Below are 16,853 nucleotides of genomic sequence, written 5' to 3' on the forward strand. Positions count from 1 at the left end.
GTAGCGGGGCTAAGTGTGTCCCTCCACTACGGGCACTCTTCATTTTCTACTCGGTCAAGGAGAAAGAAAGTGAATAATTGCCTGTATTGGAAAACCAAAAGAAAAGATCAGCCTTAACATTGTTCTTGTCCAGCCTCCCTGACGTTTCCTTATGTAGCAGAAAGGAAGAAACCTTTTAATTCATCTTAGGGGAATCTGTCTCTTTATCCTCTTGACCAGCTCTCCAACATAGTTTCACGGTTATGACTAGAGTTGATGCAGCCCTCTGCTATTACCACTGTCTGGGTCTTTTCATGGCACATAAAGTGCAGTGATGCTCAGCATCCGCGTCTTTTTCTTGGTACATTGCTCTCCAGGCTTCTGTGGGATCATGGTAGTATCCCAGATCCGGCAGCTCTATTCCCCTTCTCCCTTTCTCCGCAAAAGTTCCTCTATGACCTCTGGTCACCTCATCTTCGCCTTGGTCCATTTTACACGGGACCGCAGATGACCACGCACCGCGAGAGACTGCCTAGCACCGTTTGTGACCTTTCTCTTGTTTCAGTATTTCGACCTCCTTCGCATGTCATTGCCTCTCCTGCAAGCATACAGCTTAAGGCCGCCTAGCACTGCTCATGACCTATTATCAAATTTGTTTTCAATTCTGACCACAATTCAAAGTCATTGCGTCGCTGCCTTGAGAAAGTCCCTGGCCTGCGCAGCGTGAAGGGGCGAAACACGTGCTGGCTGTTCATTCTTCAACAATTTTGTTCACTGCTTGGAACCTTTGTTCTTCGAGCACGAAAAATTGCATTATTCAACTTCCAGAATTTGGGCAAAGGAAATATCAAGGTGGCGGGTGGCGATATAACGGTAAAAATGTTGACAGAGCCCCTTCTTACAAGTATCTGGGGGTTCACTTGGACAGAAGGGGAACATTCTCTAAACATAGAGACGAGGTAGAAGCCAAAGCCCTGACAATCCAGGTGGCTTTTAAGACTCTTGCAAGGCAACTATCTGGCCCTAGTCTGACCCCACTTATAACTGTCATGAAGGTAAAAATCATCAATTTCCTCACCTATAGCCAGGAGATCATGTGGGGTAAAGACAACAGCCACGTAAATAAAATAATAACAAGAACATTCAAACAGGTGCTGGGTCTACCAAGATCCTCATTCCCCCGCCCAAATACGTCTCGAGTTTGGTCTTCAAGACCATCAAGCAGTAGGGCGTGGAGCATATATCAGGCTGTGCAATAAGTTGCGTTCTGCCGGAGAAGGAACCCTGGAGGCTCTTTTGTGGGTGGAAATCTCAGCCAGCAAACCTGGCAGTTCATTCCGGCGCTATCTGCAAGATTCTTTAAAACTCTTCGACATAGAAGAAATCTGGTCCTCTAATCCATCGCAGCAGGCTCTTAAAATTCACATCAAAAGAAACGTCTGCCTTTGATCCTTTCATTCAGATAGAGCCCAACTGGTGCAACGTAAGCACGCCTGGTCAATTTTATCAGGATTCAAGCCAGGGATTATGGCACCCCACCTGTCCTGTACCGTGCTGTGGAAAAAAAGATTTTTGTCCCTCAGAATGGGTGAATAGCCATTCCTGTACCATCTGCCAGGATGGCGTTGTGCAAATCCCAATGCAACGTGCAGGGGGTGTGGGAGTAGCCCAGAAAGAATCGAGCACGTGGTATGTCTATGTCCTGCAGTCCAAGACGATCGAAAGACCTTGTTAAAGAGCGAATGGAATAAACTTGGCATTCGTACGTGCCGGCAAGCCATCCTTGCATCAATGAATCCGGATAATCCACAGCTCAATATCCGGTTCACCAAGTTCATCACAGGAACAGCAAGAAAATTTACACACAGTAAGAGTCAGCAAGCCACTAATGGTTAATTATTAAAGGACAGATTAAGCCCCACACTGGTTCACTTGATTTGCACACTCGTCCGCAACACCCAAGAACAGTAGAACACGGCCTTCGGCGTACGGTCCATCTTGCCTTCCCATGTAATCTTGGAACCTCCAAACATTGTACGCAGGGACTTCACAATATAAACGGACTCACACCACTAGGGCCTTTACCGCAAACACGGACTCATATTACAGTGTTATTAATTATTGTCTTTTAATAACGGTCTGCCTGCGGCCCCAGTAGATGATGATAAAATTAGAATGGACGATTATGGCCCTTAATTGTTCTTTAATCACTCTTTTTTAAAAAGGGTCGTACCATTTAGACGAGTTAATACTTGTGATCATTATAAAAAAACAGGTTTCTAGGATTTTAAATTATTTTACAATGAATTCTTACTTGTCGTGATGGTACAAATGTAAATATTTTAATAACTATTCTTGATACACGTTTTTATCATGGTAGCATGTTCACCATTGTAATGATTTTTATTAATCAAAGTATTCCTAGTAAAAACTTCCAGAATTGATTCTACGAACATGTATATACCGCAAGTCAACAATATACTTCTCCACTCAATTTATCCTCCAACTTTATTTGATTTACATTTCCTGGCTGGCATGGAAGTGTAGCCTGTGTTTTCCGTAGAAGCTCTAGATAAATATCTTAGAAATACATTTTTCACATTACCTGGTTCTGCAGTTCTGTGCTATGCAATAAGAGCTTCTAGGGAAGCATGGAAAGCTATGGTATTGTGGTTGGTACTGACAAAGGCGTCTTTGCCAAAATGTCTTTCGCACAAGAGAAAGTCACAAACATATTTGGTCCTCACGGCGTTACTGATGACATTTTGTAAAGAGGTGATTTTTCTTTTTATAGAGTCCAGGGAATTCTGAAACCCTTGAAGATAAAACCTTACCCTCGCACCCTCTTATTCACACACAAATGTTTTTGTTTATGGCCATGGAGATCCATGACTGGGCAATGGAACACATGCTCTGTGGAACTACTGTTATCTTTCCAACCCACCAAAGATGATGCCACCTTGTGGAAAGGCCTTCTCACTAGTTACATCTGCAGCAAACAGAGTTCCGTCTCAAGACTAAAAATAATCCAATTGCATTTTACAAGGAGTTTCTAAAAGGGAATTGCATCTTTCTCTGATCCAGTTCTGTCCAGATATACAGGCAGATCTATTGCATTTCAGTGGTTTAACCCGTTGCCCGCTCATGACGGAACCACTCCGTCATGAGCCACGGGTGTGCTGTGCTCATGACGGAGTGGTTCCGTCATGCTGCGGCCGTTGGCGGCTGCTCCTCCCACGCGGCGCTAATTCCCCGCCTGTGCGGGCGATTAGCGCAGTGGGTGGAGTCATGACGGAACCACGCCGTCATGAGCACAGCTCACCCGTGACTCATGATGGCGTGGTTCCGACATGAGAACAGCGGCGCCGTCAACCCCCCCAAACCTTCCAGCGCTGCGGCGGAATTCGCGCTGCAGCGAAGGGGTTAAAGACTCTACGCCACATTGGTGACGTGTAGGCCTCCTGATATGGTGAACTCATTGCTGTCTTTGAGTTAGTCAAATTCTCTAGTGTGGAAGGCTCACGGAGGCCTAAAAAAGGATTGCCCGGAGTGTGCCACTATAGAGCAGGGTAGAAGGTGGCTGGGCAGAAGACTTGAGACCGAGGAACCCTGGGCTTGTGCAGTCTGTGACTGTAGTCCTATGGAAGGCCCTCGTGCTCATTAGCTTAATTGGCAGGGAGGGCCACAGAGCTGCACGCTTAGCTCTAAAAGTGGTTGTGCCACTGCTCTTCCAAGCTGTCGCACTGCCTAGCCGGCACGCACAACTATGAATGATTTTGTAAAGAAGGTCCGACATCATATGTTGTGTTACACTGTTTTGGGCGCATCACTTTATACCCCGCGCAGGACCATTGCTCAAATCTTCACACTGCACGCATACACATTATACATTTCTATCTTTATTAAGTGTTTTTTTTTCTGTGCTGCCCATGAAAAATGTAGAAAACGTATTCAAATAAGACTGAAATCTTTCTGCAACTTTAAACTTAAAAAAAAGTCTGTCAAGAACCAAGAACTTGAATTGTACGTTCCCTCAATTCCCCTCAAATATGGGAAAAAGAAAATGTAATTAAAAACAGACCTAAAAATAGCAATAAAAAGTACCTATGAATAACGGAACTTCTCTGGATCATATAACTTAGTTGGAAACTCCTTTTATATTAAAGTTTGCATCAGTTAATTCATTCCTCACAGAAGCAAATTGCATTTCATAGGTAGTTAAAGATTGGTCAGACGAGAGCCCTCTACACCAAATCTCTAGCAGTTTTCTCTGACTTAACTACTTTGCCTCTCCACGGGCTTCTCTTTCTTCTGTAAAACCTTAGAGAGTGATGTTGCCAGACAACTGAACACGGTCATTGAACAGTTCTGCTCTTTTCTTCAGGGTGGCATGCAGATAATAAAAACAGGATGCTCCGTCTCAGCTGTGAGGTATTACTCAAAGCTTTGACCTCTTCTCTTTTTTGATGTTTAGATCTTTCTATTGGAATTGATACTGGGGACAGAGATCAATACTCAACCAGTCATGGTCCCTGATTAATGTCAATAAGTAAGCACCAGCAAAAGCAAACACGCTAAAAATGATTATTCTCTGACGGCTCTCAACGGGCTTAGAAGAAGAAAAGTGGACTCCCACCATTGTGAAGACCCCGGGTATACCAAAGCAGTCCCCGTCTCTTGCATTTTCCCCTCAGGACCTCTTGTCGGAAGGTGAAGTGCTCTACAACCTCACTGTGGTGTCAGCCCCTACTATCTTTCTTTGTAGAAAATGATGTACCATTGTTTTGATGTCTTCTGTGTCCATGATAAGAATTTTCAGAAGCTTAATAAAGGCGTGACTTCACGGTTAAACAATAAGAAAATATGCAAGACATCCCTTGGACGTCGTGACACACTTATATTCATAACTTCACTAAGTTGCTGATTTATCAAGCTTGTTTCTGTGAGTGACTGTCTATTGCTCCTAGAAATCCATGCTCGAGTCACACCTAAGCTAGCAGTGCGACACTACAACTTCCGGACTCGCATAAAAACTACTGTGAATTAAGATCAACCTAGTTTCAAAGGTGAGGAAAGCTTCACTTGTAAAGTCGTGTAGCACCACAGTCTCGATCTCCCCTCTTGTTTGCCGTTAATGTTCACACAGTGACCACTCTACTGCGATATATAACCCTTCTCAGTCCACAGGTTTTCCATGGACCTAGAGATGTGGCGACCGACAGGTGATTTTAGAGCTCACGCCAGGGATGATGTACTTTTCTCACTCAGGTTCAGTTCAGTTCAAAAGCTTTATTCGGTTAGTTAAACATAACCATATAAGCAGAACAAACAAATCCTTCACAAAGTTTAAAACTAATAACAATAATAACATATAATATATAATGCTACCTTCTGCAAAACTACATATATTCCGGCAAATACTAAAGTTATTCTATAAGTTTTAAATCATGCATAGTGTGCAATTTTCGCATAAAGTATTGCGTGGCATTAGTAAAATGCATATACTAACTTCGTTTAATGTTAATGTGCAAATGAGCAATTATTAATTGGATATTACACAGATTTGTAAGCTAAAATCAATAAAACGTCAATAAAAACATGTAATATATGATGCAACCTTCTACAAAACAATGCATATAATCCAGCAACAATGATACTAAAAATTAATGTGTAATCCTAGATAAGATATTGTGTGCAATTTTCGCAAAAAGTGACGCGTGGCATTAATAAAGTGCATATACTGACTACATTTTGGAAGAGATGTGCAAATTTGAGCAAATAAATTAAATGTTATGCCGAAAGAATAATTGATTTCCTTACAACAATACATTTCAATATATACGATGCGACATAAAAACAAATATCTGTGTCTCCTAAAGATGATAAAAGCTTCATTGCCAATTTAGTGGAGCGAACATTGTTTTAAAAATATTGGTTTCAGATGAAATTTCCTATAAAATTGATAAAATTGACAAAACATAAGGAAGTGGCAACAACTTTGTCTGGAAATATTATCACATGGGCATACAGAGTTGGATCTAATTTACATGTTCGGAAATTACACTAAATGATGAACAATTCCCAGCCTAAAGCGTGTCAAAACAAAGCAATGGGAATTGTGTGTCACTGTATTTAAATATGCCTGAAAACCTTTGTTTCGATTTAAGTCATAATAAAAAACAGAGGTGGGTAGATTCTTGGTCGACCTCTCACGAACCTCCCTTTTATATAGTAAAAACCTTGTTTTTAACTCTTTTCTTGTAATTGATGCTGCAAACTCAGAGTCAAGGAGAATATTGCATTCAAATAAAAGGTTATACCAATAATAAATATATTTAAGCCATGGTATACGCAGGGAATGATCCAGCCTCAAACAATCTTTAATAATAGTTTGGGTAAATTGTGTTTCACTTTTGGACCAAATAGAGCGCCAGAGTGTCAAAGGGCGTAGTGCTGCTAGATCGGAAATATATTCAATTCCCACTTCCTCGTGAATTAATATTGTTGATGCTGAGGGGGGACGCACAATAAACGTTTAAGAAACTTATTTTCATCATACTGAAGTTTATTGGCGCATTGATGGCCCCACACTCCTGCCCCATATAATGCGGATGAGACACACCTCGCATTGTAGATGGCCGTCATTTCTTTAATTCTTCTGTACCCTAGTTTGGCTGAGAATCTAAAAATACTGTTAGTATTCCTACTCATTTTGAGGCTCATATTATCATGTTCATTTATCCACTTCCCATCCCCTGAAAATGTTATTCCTAGGTAACAGAACGTTTGGACAGATTGCATCTTGGCCTTTTCTATGTAGAAGGTACTAGCTGACTTAACTTTTCTACCACAAGTCATCGCAAAGGTCTTAGATTTATTGATAACGAGTTTCCTACACTCTATAAATTTTACAAACTTGTCAATAAGATGCTGCAATCCGATCTGTGTGCGAGATAGCAAGACTGCATCGTCTGCATATAACAAAATTGGGACTGCTCTCCCATCTATAAGAGGGGCGTCCGATGAAATCTCGCTAAAGGTAGTGTTGACTTGGTTAATGAATAATGAAAATAAAAAAAGCGCCAAAACACATACCTGTCTGATGCCTCTCGCTACCTTGAAAGAGGGAGTACATTCACCAGACTGTCCATAGCGGACTTTAAATGACAGCGTTGAATAGTGTCTAGCTAGAAAATGTACGATTTCCTTAGGTGCACCTAGATCAAATAAAATTTGCCATAAAATAGTGTGATCTACAAGATCAAAGGCGCTACTCAAATCCGCGAAGCAAAGGAACAGGTTGCCCTCCCTGGCAGTTGTATATTTATGAATAAGAAGGTCAAGGTTGACACACTGCTCCAGAGTCCCCATGCCTTTTCTAATCCCATATTGTGCCTTAGATAAAATTGCGTTCTCTTTAGCCCATGCTTCCAGCCTTTTTAATATAATTCTACTCATAATTTTAATCGAGGAATCTAGTAAGTAAATGGAACGATAGTTACATGCCTCGGATTTGGATCCTTTTTTATGAAGGGGAATAATTAAAGATTGGCCCCACGAAATAGGAAGCTGTCCCTCTGCTGTCGCATTAAAAAATCTCGCTAAGATGGGTGCCCAGAGATTTATTTCAGTTTTGTAGAAGTCCAATGGAACCCCATCCGGGCCAGGGGCTTTACCTCCTTTACTGTTGAAGCCCTTATATACCTCATCTATGCTTATATGCAGTGCTAGTGATGGCCATAAGGAGTCAATACTCAAAATTGAATCTAGACCTAGCCTTTCCGGATTAAAAATATTTAAAAAATGTTCGGTCCATGAATTGCAATCGATAAATGAAGTTATTTCCGGCACATTATCATTCTTTAAAAAGGGACTCTTTATAGTCTCCCAATACAATTTACAATTATTTGTAGCAGCAGCTAAATTAAGTTTATTCCAGGCCTCTTCTTGGAGGTCTCTTTTCCTGGTAGCAAGTGTTGTTTTGTAATTCTCACGTAAAGTTTTAATAAGAATATTATTCTGGGGTTTAGGGCTCAGAGCTATTTTTAATTCATGCAAAGCCCGAGTACAACTTTTGTCAAACCAGCCTATACTTACTGACTTTTTCCGGCTGCTTCTTTTGGTAAATAGGCTTTCTATTTTTTTCACTTATCCTATGAAAGCTAATAAAAATAGTATTAAAATCAACTTCTTCTCTGAGACCTTAATCTATCTCTGTGCTGCATTTCCTTACCACCTCATTATGCATTTTCTGTGGATCAATCCCAGCCCATTTAATTCTCATACCATTTGGTCTTAATGCTTCAATATTAACGTAGTCCGGTTCCGCTATATGTTTGTTTCCCCAGCACAATAGCGAAATGGATATACTATTGTGATCACTTAACGCTTGCTCATTGACCCATAAATTCGAGTAGTCAGTGTTACTAGAGATCAGAATATGATCGTCATACGTGTTGGCGTTCCACCCTGTGAAAGTTGGGCAGTTTATATTGTCCTTATTCTTAGAACAGCTTAGTAATTCTAAATCTAACTTTGCTATCATTCTGTTCAAAGCTGTACCATAGCTGCAGTGGGGGAAATGTAAATGGTCAACCACTTCGTCTTTACCAGTCTCCCTCCTAAAGCCGCATGTATTACTCGTAACTAATGGACACATACTAGATGGTCTGCTTACGTGATGACGCCAGGATCCTTTCTATTTCATCAATAAGTGGGGCTAAGATTTTTCCTCTGTTGTTATTAAAAACATTGTTGTAGTAATTGACTAGTATTAAATCTTTACCGTTAATAAATTCTAAGCGTAGCACCTGACTATAAAGATCCACTGGGGTACAACTTCTAATTTTACAGTTGGCCAGTTTATTTGATATTAACAAAGAAAGGCCACCCTTGGCCCTACCGGCTGAAGAATTAACGGCATTTAGCCAATGAGGTATAGCCCTCTATAAAAATGGGCTCCTTGCACCAGGTTTCCTGAAGGCAGATAATATCGTAGCCTGCATTAATGATGCCCCCCCAGAATGGTGTATCCAATTTTCTATGAAGGCCTGCTATATTCCAAGTAACTACACTGTATCCAGTAATTGTGCCCATATTAACAACCACAGGTTCAATATTGTTGAGAAATGTTGGTATTTCTACATGGGGAATCAAATGCTGAGTTTTCAAATTAGTTAATGGTAGTTTCAATCCCACTCTCTTTGTTACAGAGGCTTCATCATCCTCACAAATATTAAATACACTAGGATTACACAATCCAGTTATGCCTTTAGGTGGAACATAAGGGAGCCGGGTATCGTGTCCCAATTGTTCTTTGCATACATCCAATGGAACAACCTTCGTTACCCCTACGCTAATATTGGTCTTATTCATACCCGTTAGCAAATTATGTCAATCATTATTCTCTAATGATCCTAAAGCCTGAAATCTATTATAAGTCGGTATTGCAAAGTCAGGACGAGACCTTTGCAATATTGTCAAGTTATTAGTAACATGATTGAAATTACCATGATGACCTGGTTCCACTAGATGTCTATAAAAATACCCTAGAGGTAATAGGATTGTATTTGATTCCCGGGCTGATGGTGATGGGGCATTAATATGGGTACTTTGAGCCCATGAGCATGATTTGAAATTTATGATGATGCAGTCCCCCTCAAAATTTTTCCTTAGGGGGCCCACCCATCCCACCCTTTGTGTTAAAATGATCTGATCTGCACCCTGCATTGGAAAATTACCGTTGTTGGACAACCAATGTAGGGTTTTGTTTTTAAACATATCATGATTTTCAACTTGACCGTGCTATAATTTGGGAACATTTGCAAGTACCGCTACATAGGCGCTACATTCCGGAGGTAAATTAATGAAGGCCGGAATCTGACTAGTGTTAGTTGTCATTAAATCTTTCCTTTCTTTGCTGACCTGTCCTATGGATGCATGTTTCTCAATTAACTGTGAACCCTGATTTCTAAGAATTTATGTTTTTCTACCCAGGGTTGGGCGAGGATGCCCAGTCTGATCAATACATGCATGATGTTTGTCGGATAACTTTCCTAAGGCAGCGCTGCTAGGACTTAAAACCATAGTGTCAGTCATGATTGGGGTTCCATTTTGTTCCACGTTATTGCCCTCCTCTTCATTGTTTACCTCTATGCTAGTTCTAGTTCTTATTTCCTTATTTGGCCGACATCCAATTTGATCTAACTTCCTGCTTAATTTTTGGACCTCCCTAGCCAGATTATCCACTTTTTCATGTAAGGGCCTGATCAGCTCAGTTAATTTACCAAAGACCGCTTCAAGACTGAGTGGTATATCAGGAGTTTGTTTAGCCCTGGTTCGGGTAGTGACCATGTTCCCTATTGGGATAATTTTTTTATCCCTTTTTACCTTCGCATGATTTTGCCCTGTTATTTTCTTCCGTGGATTTTTTGTTTTGGGAATGGGGGGTGATAATAGAATAGGACTACTCTCCATATCAGGCAGTCTAGATGTGTTATGAGAATGATTAAAATCATTATTATTAGAGCCTTCTAGTGCGATTGGGGCTGAAACCGCTTCAGTAGTTGGGCTTAGTTATTTATTAAGATTGTCCTGGTCTGCCTGTACTACACTTGATCCCATGGACAGTCGCCTCTCGGTGCGATCGATTTCTTGCGCAAGAGCACTAACAGCTTTTACCAAATAAGTATCGATTGTATGACACGCGTTGCCATCAAATACTTTAAAGCTGCGTTTTGCCATGGCCAGGTAATGAGCAGTAGCACCCCCAGCTAATGGTCACCCAATATCAAAGTTTGATGGTACACAACAATTGAAAGAATGGCCAACGTATGAAATCGAGCCTTACACAGTTAGTCTTCTGACCTTGTTAGAGGGGTGCCCCGCCCAGCCTCATCCGGCCTCTGACGGCCTAAGACGGCCCGCCCTTGTCCCGGGCTTCTCCCGGCTTGTCCCGCCCGCATCCCGCGGGACGAAGGACCAACAGCCCTTTATGCGCCTCCTGGCGCTTGCGGATGACGTGCACAGCGACCTCACAGCAGGCAAGGATGATGGGGGTTGTAGTCTGGTATGGCGGAGCAAAGCCCGGCCAATGTAAACAGCTGAGCTAAGCCCGGCCGACGATGCAGCCCCCAGCCAGAAAAGAATCACCTCAGGTTATTCATGGATTTCCGGGTTAGTCTTGGATTTCCCTGCAGGTTCGATCGTAAGGGGTGCATGTGATGAGTCGTCTTAACATCCCACCAGTCCAACTCGGTGATGAAGCCTGCTCACAGGTATGTGGGTTGAATCACAGACAGTTTGGAACTCCTTCCTTCTAAATAGCTCATGTGCATGTGTGTAACAAATCCAGAGAATGCATCATGAAGGTGGGCCAATAGGGTGTCAGATGTTTGCAGCGCTGTGTGTGAATCTACTGAAACTACTGCAGGGATCCCCAACAACTGTGGGTGGAGTGCTATCGGGACTCAACAGGTCAAATGTAGGAATCACAGGGGAATTTCACGCCATCCTCATACTTTTCTCTATACAGTTTTTCGAAGGCTGGTTTTTTTCACCTCTCGGTGGTGTCTTTGGTTAATCAGAGGCAGCACATGCTTGGGGTGAATGCAGAGGCATGAGTATGTGTAAAGCTTACTAAAAGAACAGGTGTGTATACCACTGGGGCTGCAGTGCAAACCATGTAACCCTTGTGGCGTTGGGGCAGTCTTGTACCCTTTTTGGTGGTTTTGGGTGTACACGCTGAAATGATTGAAGTGTTAGTAGTAGTTTAAGCTATTTTAAAGTACTTTCCTGTGAGTAAGGTAGCCTCGTTTTGGGGCTTGACATAGTCATGAGGGGAGGTGTTCTCTCTTGGAGGCTGGCCCTGTGGGTGCGCCATGGCCTGCTGCCGTTCACCTAGTGTCTGGCTGTTCAGCTGCCGTGCTACCAGCTTCTTCACCTGGTAGCATCAGCTCTTCTAGGCACAAACATTGCCCAGGTTTATCCTTGCATATAATTTGGTATTTGAGTATATTTATTGTTTTTGGGGATTGAAAGGCTCTGGTCCCTGCTGATTGTCGAGGAACTAGGCCCTGCGTTGCTGGTCTCATGATGACAGGTGGGAGATTCCCTGGTGTTCATTTCTGCTTATTTCCACTGTCATTTTTAGGTCTCGCCTGAGCTAGCGCTTTAGCGCTGGTCTGGCGAGAGTTTTAGTAAGGGGGTTTTGGAAGTGCTAACCTAGTGGCTTTTGTCAGGCCTCCAGCTTGCGTTCGCGATGTCGTGCACGCACACAGCTGGCAGGCTTTCCTCCCCCTCTCTCACCCGCTCCTTCGCAGGGCAGGCTTTCCTCCTCCGCTCCTCCCCCTCCCTTACTGCACAGAAGAGTTTCAGCCTTAAACGTAAGGAAACCCTTGGAAACGTTTCTTCCACGCTATGGCAAACCCTGTGTACGCACCGCATTGCTTTTAAACATGATTGCAGTGCCAGCAGTGTTTTTTTTCTTTTATGTGCATTACTAGCTAATCAAACCGCAACAGCGAGACATGCCACTGCGCAAGCGGGGCGCTTCCAAGCCATGTTTATTTTACTGGTTTCTATTTCTTTTTGCAGAGCCTCTCTCCTTCTACGTATCAGGTCTCTGTGTCCTTTCAAACAACCCCGATTATCTCTCGGCCCCTCGCTACCACCGATCCCATCCAAACTGTGGTCTTCTGTTACTAAATGCAACTTTGTCCCCTCCCCTGAGTGCAGGCAAAAACACTTAAAGGGGAAGGCCGACTCCAGACCTGGTATCAGGATGCTCGTCACTCCTCCTTTCCCATATTCACACACCCGTTCCTAGGAACATCCCAGCAGTAGCCAGGATTTTAAAAAGTTTTGTTCTCACTCTCCCAAAAACAAACACGAGAGTACCTCCAGGAAACAGTGGATAGATATTTTAACTATGCAGCCAAAATTAAATTAACCTTAGTTTGCCCCCTCACAGCCTATGTGTTTGTGAACGGATTTTTTTCTGTCCCGTAGTATCATGCATAGCATAACAACCTGTCTGTTTCTTTGCTATGTAACCAGCGGTCGAAGTGCGTTAAAAAAAGTACGGGGACTGCTTTTAGGGAACTTCTCAGCTTTCTCCTTCTCTCCCCGTGTGCTCTCCCCAACCCATGTGATCTGTGTCTCATGTACTTTTCCCCTGTTCCCTCGCTGTCTGTTGTCACCCTCGTGTGCTTTTCCTCCCGTTCCTTATGTCATTGTGCTGTTTCTCGCACTCATGTGTTCTTACCCACCACCAACACCTTTGTAAAACCCCTGAAACAGGCATGAGGAAGCAAAATGAAGTGTTCAATTTCGCACACTGCATCAAATCACAAATCTAGGTTGCAATTTCGAAATTAAAACGTGAGAACAATGAATTGAAACAATATTAAAAATTTGGGTTTTGTTACTTTTTATTTCTAAATTAAGACCCAAAGCCCAAATGAACAAGCATTTGCAATACAATGCGTCTCGCATTTAGGTGAGTTTGAGCTATTAACGTTGCAAATAACAATGCCTATTTTTATTGTTTTTGTTTTTAGAACATAAATAAAAGGCATTGTCCTTTACAATGCCAATAGCTTAAACTCGCATAAATGCGAGACCTAGTGCATTGCAAATGCTTGGTTTGTTTTGAAAGCCATAAGGGCTGGGCAGGGCCACACGCATTGCCCAGCTGATTTCTGCCCTTCAGGGTCCGTGTGTCTCTGCAGTGCCCCGAATTACTGTGACGTTATCTACACTCGCTCAATCACTCTCGTGGCACCGCGCTCACTTACTGATAAGATGCCCATGCTACAGCATTTAGAGAAAACCGCCTTCTCCAAACAGAGCCTGCAAGTCCCGTTTCTCTCACAAATAATATCGACTGATCTCGTTATTGATTGAATGCATTCAGAGGTTTTGTTTCCTGAAGGGCTTGATAAAGGGGCAAGAAAGGTGACAAAAGATTGGTACTGGGTCCGGGAGATCTAATGGCCGCCTCGTGCATCAGCACAATCTAAGATGAGGCCGAAGTGTTTGGCAAAAACATTAGATTCACCGACAACTTAATTCCTCCCCTATCTCGAATCTGTCTTTAAACTTACTGGGCAATTTAGTCTTTGTGTCACTGATGTTTATCACACAAATGTGCCCCTATGAGGAACAGCACTCGGAGACATTAATCTGCTTCTGCTTTCGAACAATAAACCGCCTGTTCTCCCCTAAATGCGAAAGCAGCCACACTAGGAACATGCGTACAGTGAGTGACCATTGCACTGATCACTGGATGCTGACAACTTGTCATTTTTAATCTGTGCCCTACATTTTTATATCTAGTTCAAAACAAAATCAGTTCTCTGCTTGTTCCTTTCCTGTAGACCCGCAGTCTAATCGCACACAGGTTTTATTTATTTTAATTGTAGACAATTTAAGGTCGAGCTGTGACCTATTACCCCACGAAGAATACAACAAGCATTGGCACAGCCAATAGGTCTCTCCTTTGGGACCTTATAAGTGTTTAACCATGCAACAGTTAATGTTGTTGCACCAAGGATATTGTGCTGCATAACTAAATACTTATAAGGTCCCAAAAGCGAGACCTATTGGCTATGCTAATGCTTGTTGTGGTTGCTGACAGTGGCCCTCGAACAGATGATTTTCAGAAGTTTCTTTTACTAGGAGGAGAGGGTAGATCTGTCCGTGTGAATACGGAGGGCGTGCATTTCATACGTGCCTTCGAACACGTTTTTGATTGGGTTCCAATTATTGTAGCGGCACACAGAATAACTGCTCTGTACAGACGGCATAGCTGTTTGTGTGGAAATGTACACAGCAATTTACGGGCGCTACCAAGCTCCCTGCGAAGAAACGCGCATTGTGGAAGTGGTGCAAGTGAGAGGGGAAGTTCTCGTTTCGCAGAACCTTGCAACTTCCGGTGAGACCGTGACAGGGGAAGTAGCAAAAATAAATTCAGGTTATGAGAAGCAAATAACGCTGCATGTTAAACTCTAAGCAAGCACGGAGCTTAGCCTGCCTAGGAAGTCACTCGTTGCTGCTGAAGGCATTTTCTTGTTTGCAGAGATGCTGCTAGATATGACGGCATCTGTTTTTCTTGTTCTTTGGCTGGCGTTAAGAGCAGAACTACGAGTTGTCGTTCAGAATCCAATGCTAATGTGAACACGGAAGTCGAGAAGCATCATTCGAAGTGCTGTCCATTTTAAATATCAATGTGTATACGTTGTGTGTGTGGTTCTGAATGAAAATGTTACATCTATGGATACGACGTACCATCGTAATGCGTCGCAATTTCTAACAGACTCGCTTTTATTTCAGCCACTGACAATGCGAATGAGTAACAGAATACACGTTTGAAGAAGCAGTTTTTCCAAGTAAGAGGACACCCCATCAACTGGTAAGAAAGGCCACCCTCGCCAGTGGGTGTATCTAAAGGGTCTCATTACTTTCATAGGGAACACTTCTAAAACGATCTCAATTAACTGTGTTTCAGTTTATCATGTAGCTTTATGTGACTCTGTGCTTGTGTTGAAAATCGTTTAGATAAAACATATTACGCTGTACATTTTCTTTTTGTGCACGTAAGTGTGCGGTGTGACACAGTGAAGTAGATGTAGACATGGTTAATTTCGGTACATCATTTGTAAGAAAAGTAAGCGCAGAGGCCCAACAGTTTTCTTAGGATACCGCCGCTGGGGCTGCCTTATGCCTGGGTTGATGAATACCAAGTGTTCGTAGTCTTCCTTCCACCTCATAAGTCTTTCTTCAACTTCTCTACACTTCCTGCCACATTACCTCACTCTTGCAGAACTGCAGGCCACTGACTGCCTCGAATGATCCCTCCAGGGTGAACTCTGTCTTTGATCATTCTCAGATAGATGCAATGATTATCATTATGTTTTAATAACACCTATTGAGTGTGGTGAAATGAACATTCAGTTTATGGAGTGCTCCGCACAAAGTTCCAGTATGGTTTTATATATGGAATTAAGTACCCCTGGCATACATTAGGAGTATAATACAATTTACTGATGAGTTTCATGACCATATAAAAGAAACAGATCAAATGCAGAGTTCCTTTATAAGATCTTGAAACTTCCAGTATGTTCCCCAATGCCACAGACATAAGACTTGTTGTAAATGGTGCCCTGAGACCTTCACATTTGCATGTTTTACACCGGGTAGAGGTAATCATGATGTGACATGAGATGGCAATAGAAAAACCTGAATTGTTTTTTGGAGCCTTGAGTTCCGGTACTGCTAAATGTAAACACAACAGTAGATCACCATCTTCTGTGATTGGTTCACTTGCAAACATACCTTTTCGAGAATCAATAAAAAAAAGCATTTACATTTTGGTAGTATATAGAACTGCTCTGTCTTTCTTAAACATGGCTTACTAGATAAATCGCTGTTATTGGTATTGGAGCTTTCGGGGCTCTGACAATGCTTCCTTTCAGTAGAGATGTGGTGTGCTTCACCTTTGTCACAGTGTAGCAGCACCGTGGGTGATTGGCGACTTGTGAATTGGAGGGTCATGGTCTTGAGAGGTCGCAGCCCATTGATGAGAATGAGAGGAAAATGTGGAGCTATATCCTAGTTTGCAATTCAGTGCACCAACTTCTCTGTTTCCATGAGGCCATCAGTGGCTATGGGACCTTTGCCACAATTCTTTCTTGCCCGTGGGTCACTTTAGACATCGTAAGCCTCAGTAAAATTGATGTCTGCTTTGGTGTCTTCCAAACAGAAAATTTGGTTCATGCTGGTTTAACTAATAAATGTGTTGCGTCTTTTTGAAGGGGGATTGCCTTTTCATGCCAGTGTTGGACAGGTAGATGTTAGAGCGGAATGATAGGAAA

General features: G+C 42.4%; 1 protein-coding gene across 5 annotated transcripts in view; it reads left to right on the top strand.

Moving 5' to 3' along the window:
• WIPF1 (WAS/WASL interacting protein family member 1) overlaps nucleotides 1-16,853 on the top strand; it is a 481,960-nt gene that overhangs the window by 167,314 nt on the left and 297,793 nt on the right. For 3 of the 5 annotated variants that reach the window (XM_085645252.1, XM_085645254.1, XM_085645253.1), the window contains one exon: nucleotides 15,313-15,391. The exons of 1 other annotated variant lie outside the window; for it this stretch is intronic. The gene's annotated coding sequence lies outside the window, so the exon portion shown is untranslated. Of the gene's footprint in view, nucleotides 1-15,162; nucleotides 15,185-15,312; nucleotides 15,392-16,853 lie in introns of those variants that run through there. One more of the 5 variants, XM_085645255.1, reaches the window with a different exon arrangement.

The sequence above is a fragment of the Triturus cristatus genome, chromosome 3_1 (genome assembly GCF_964204655.1).
Source record: "Triturus cristatus chromosome 3_1, aTriCri1.1, whole genome shotgun sequence".
Taxonomy (NCBI): Eukaryota; Metazoa; Chordata; class Amphibia; order Caudata; family Salamandridae; genus Triturus; species Triturus cristatus.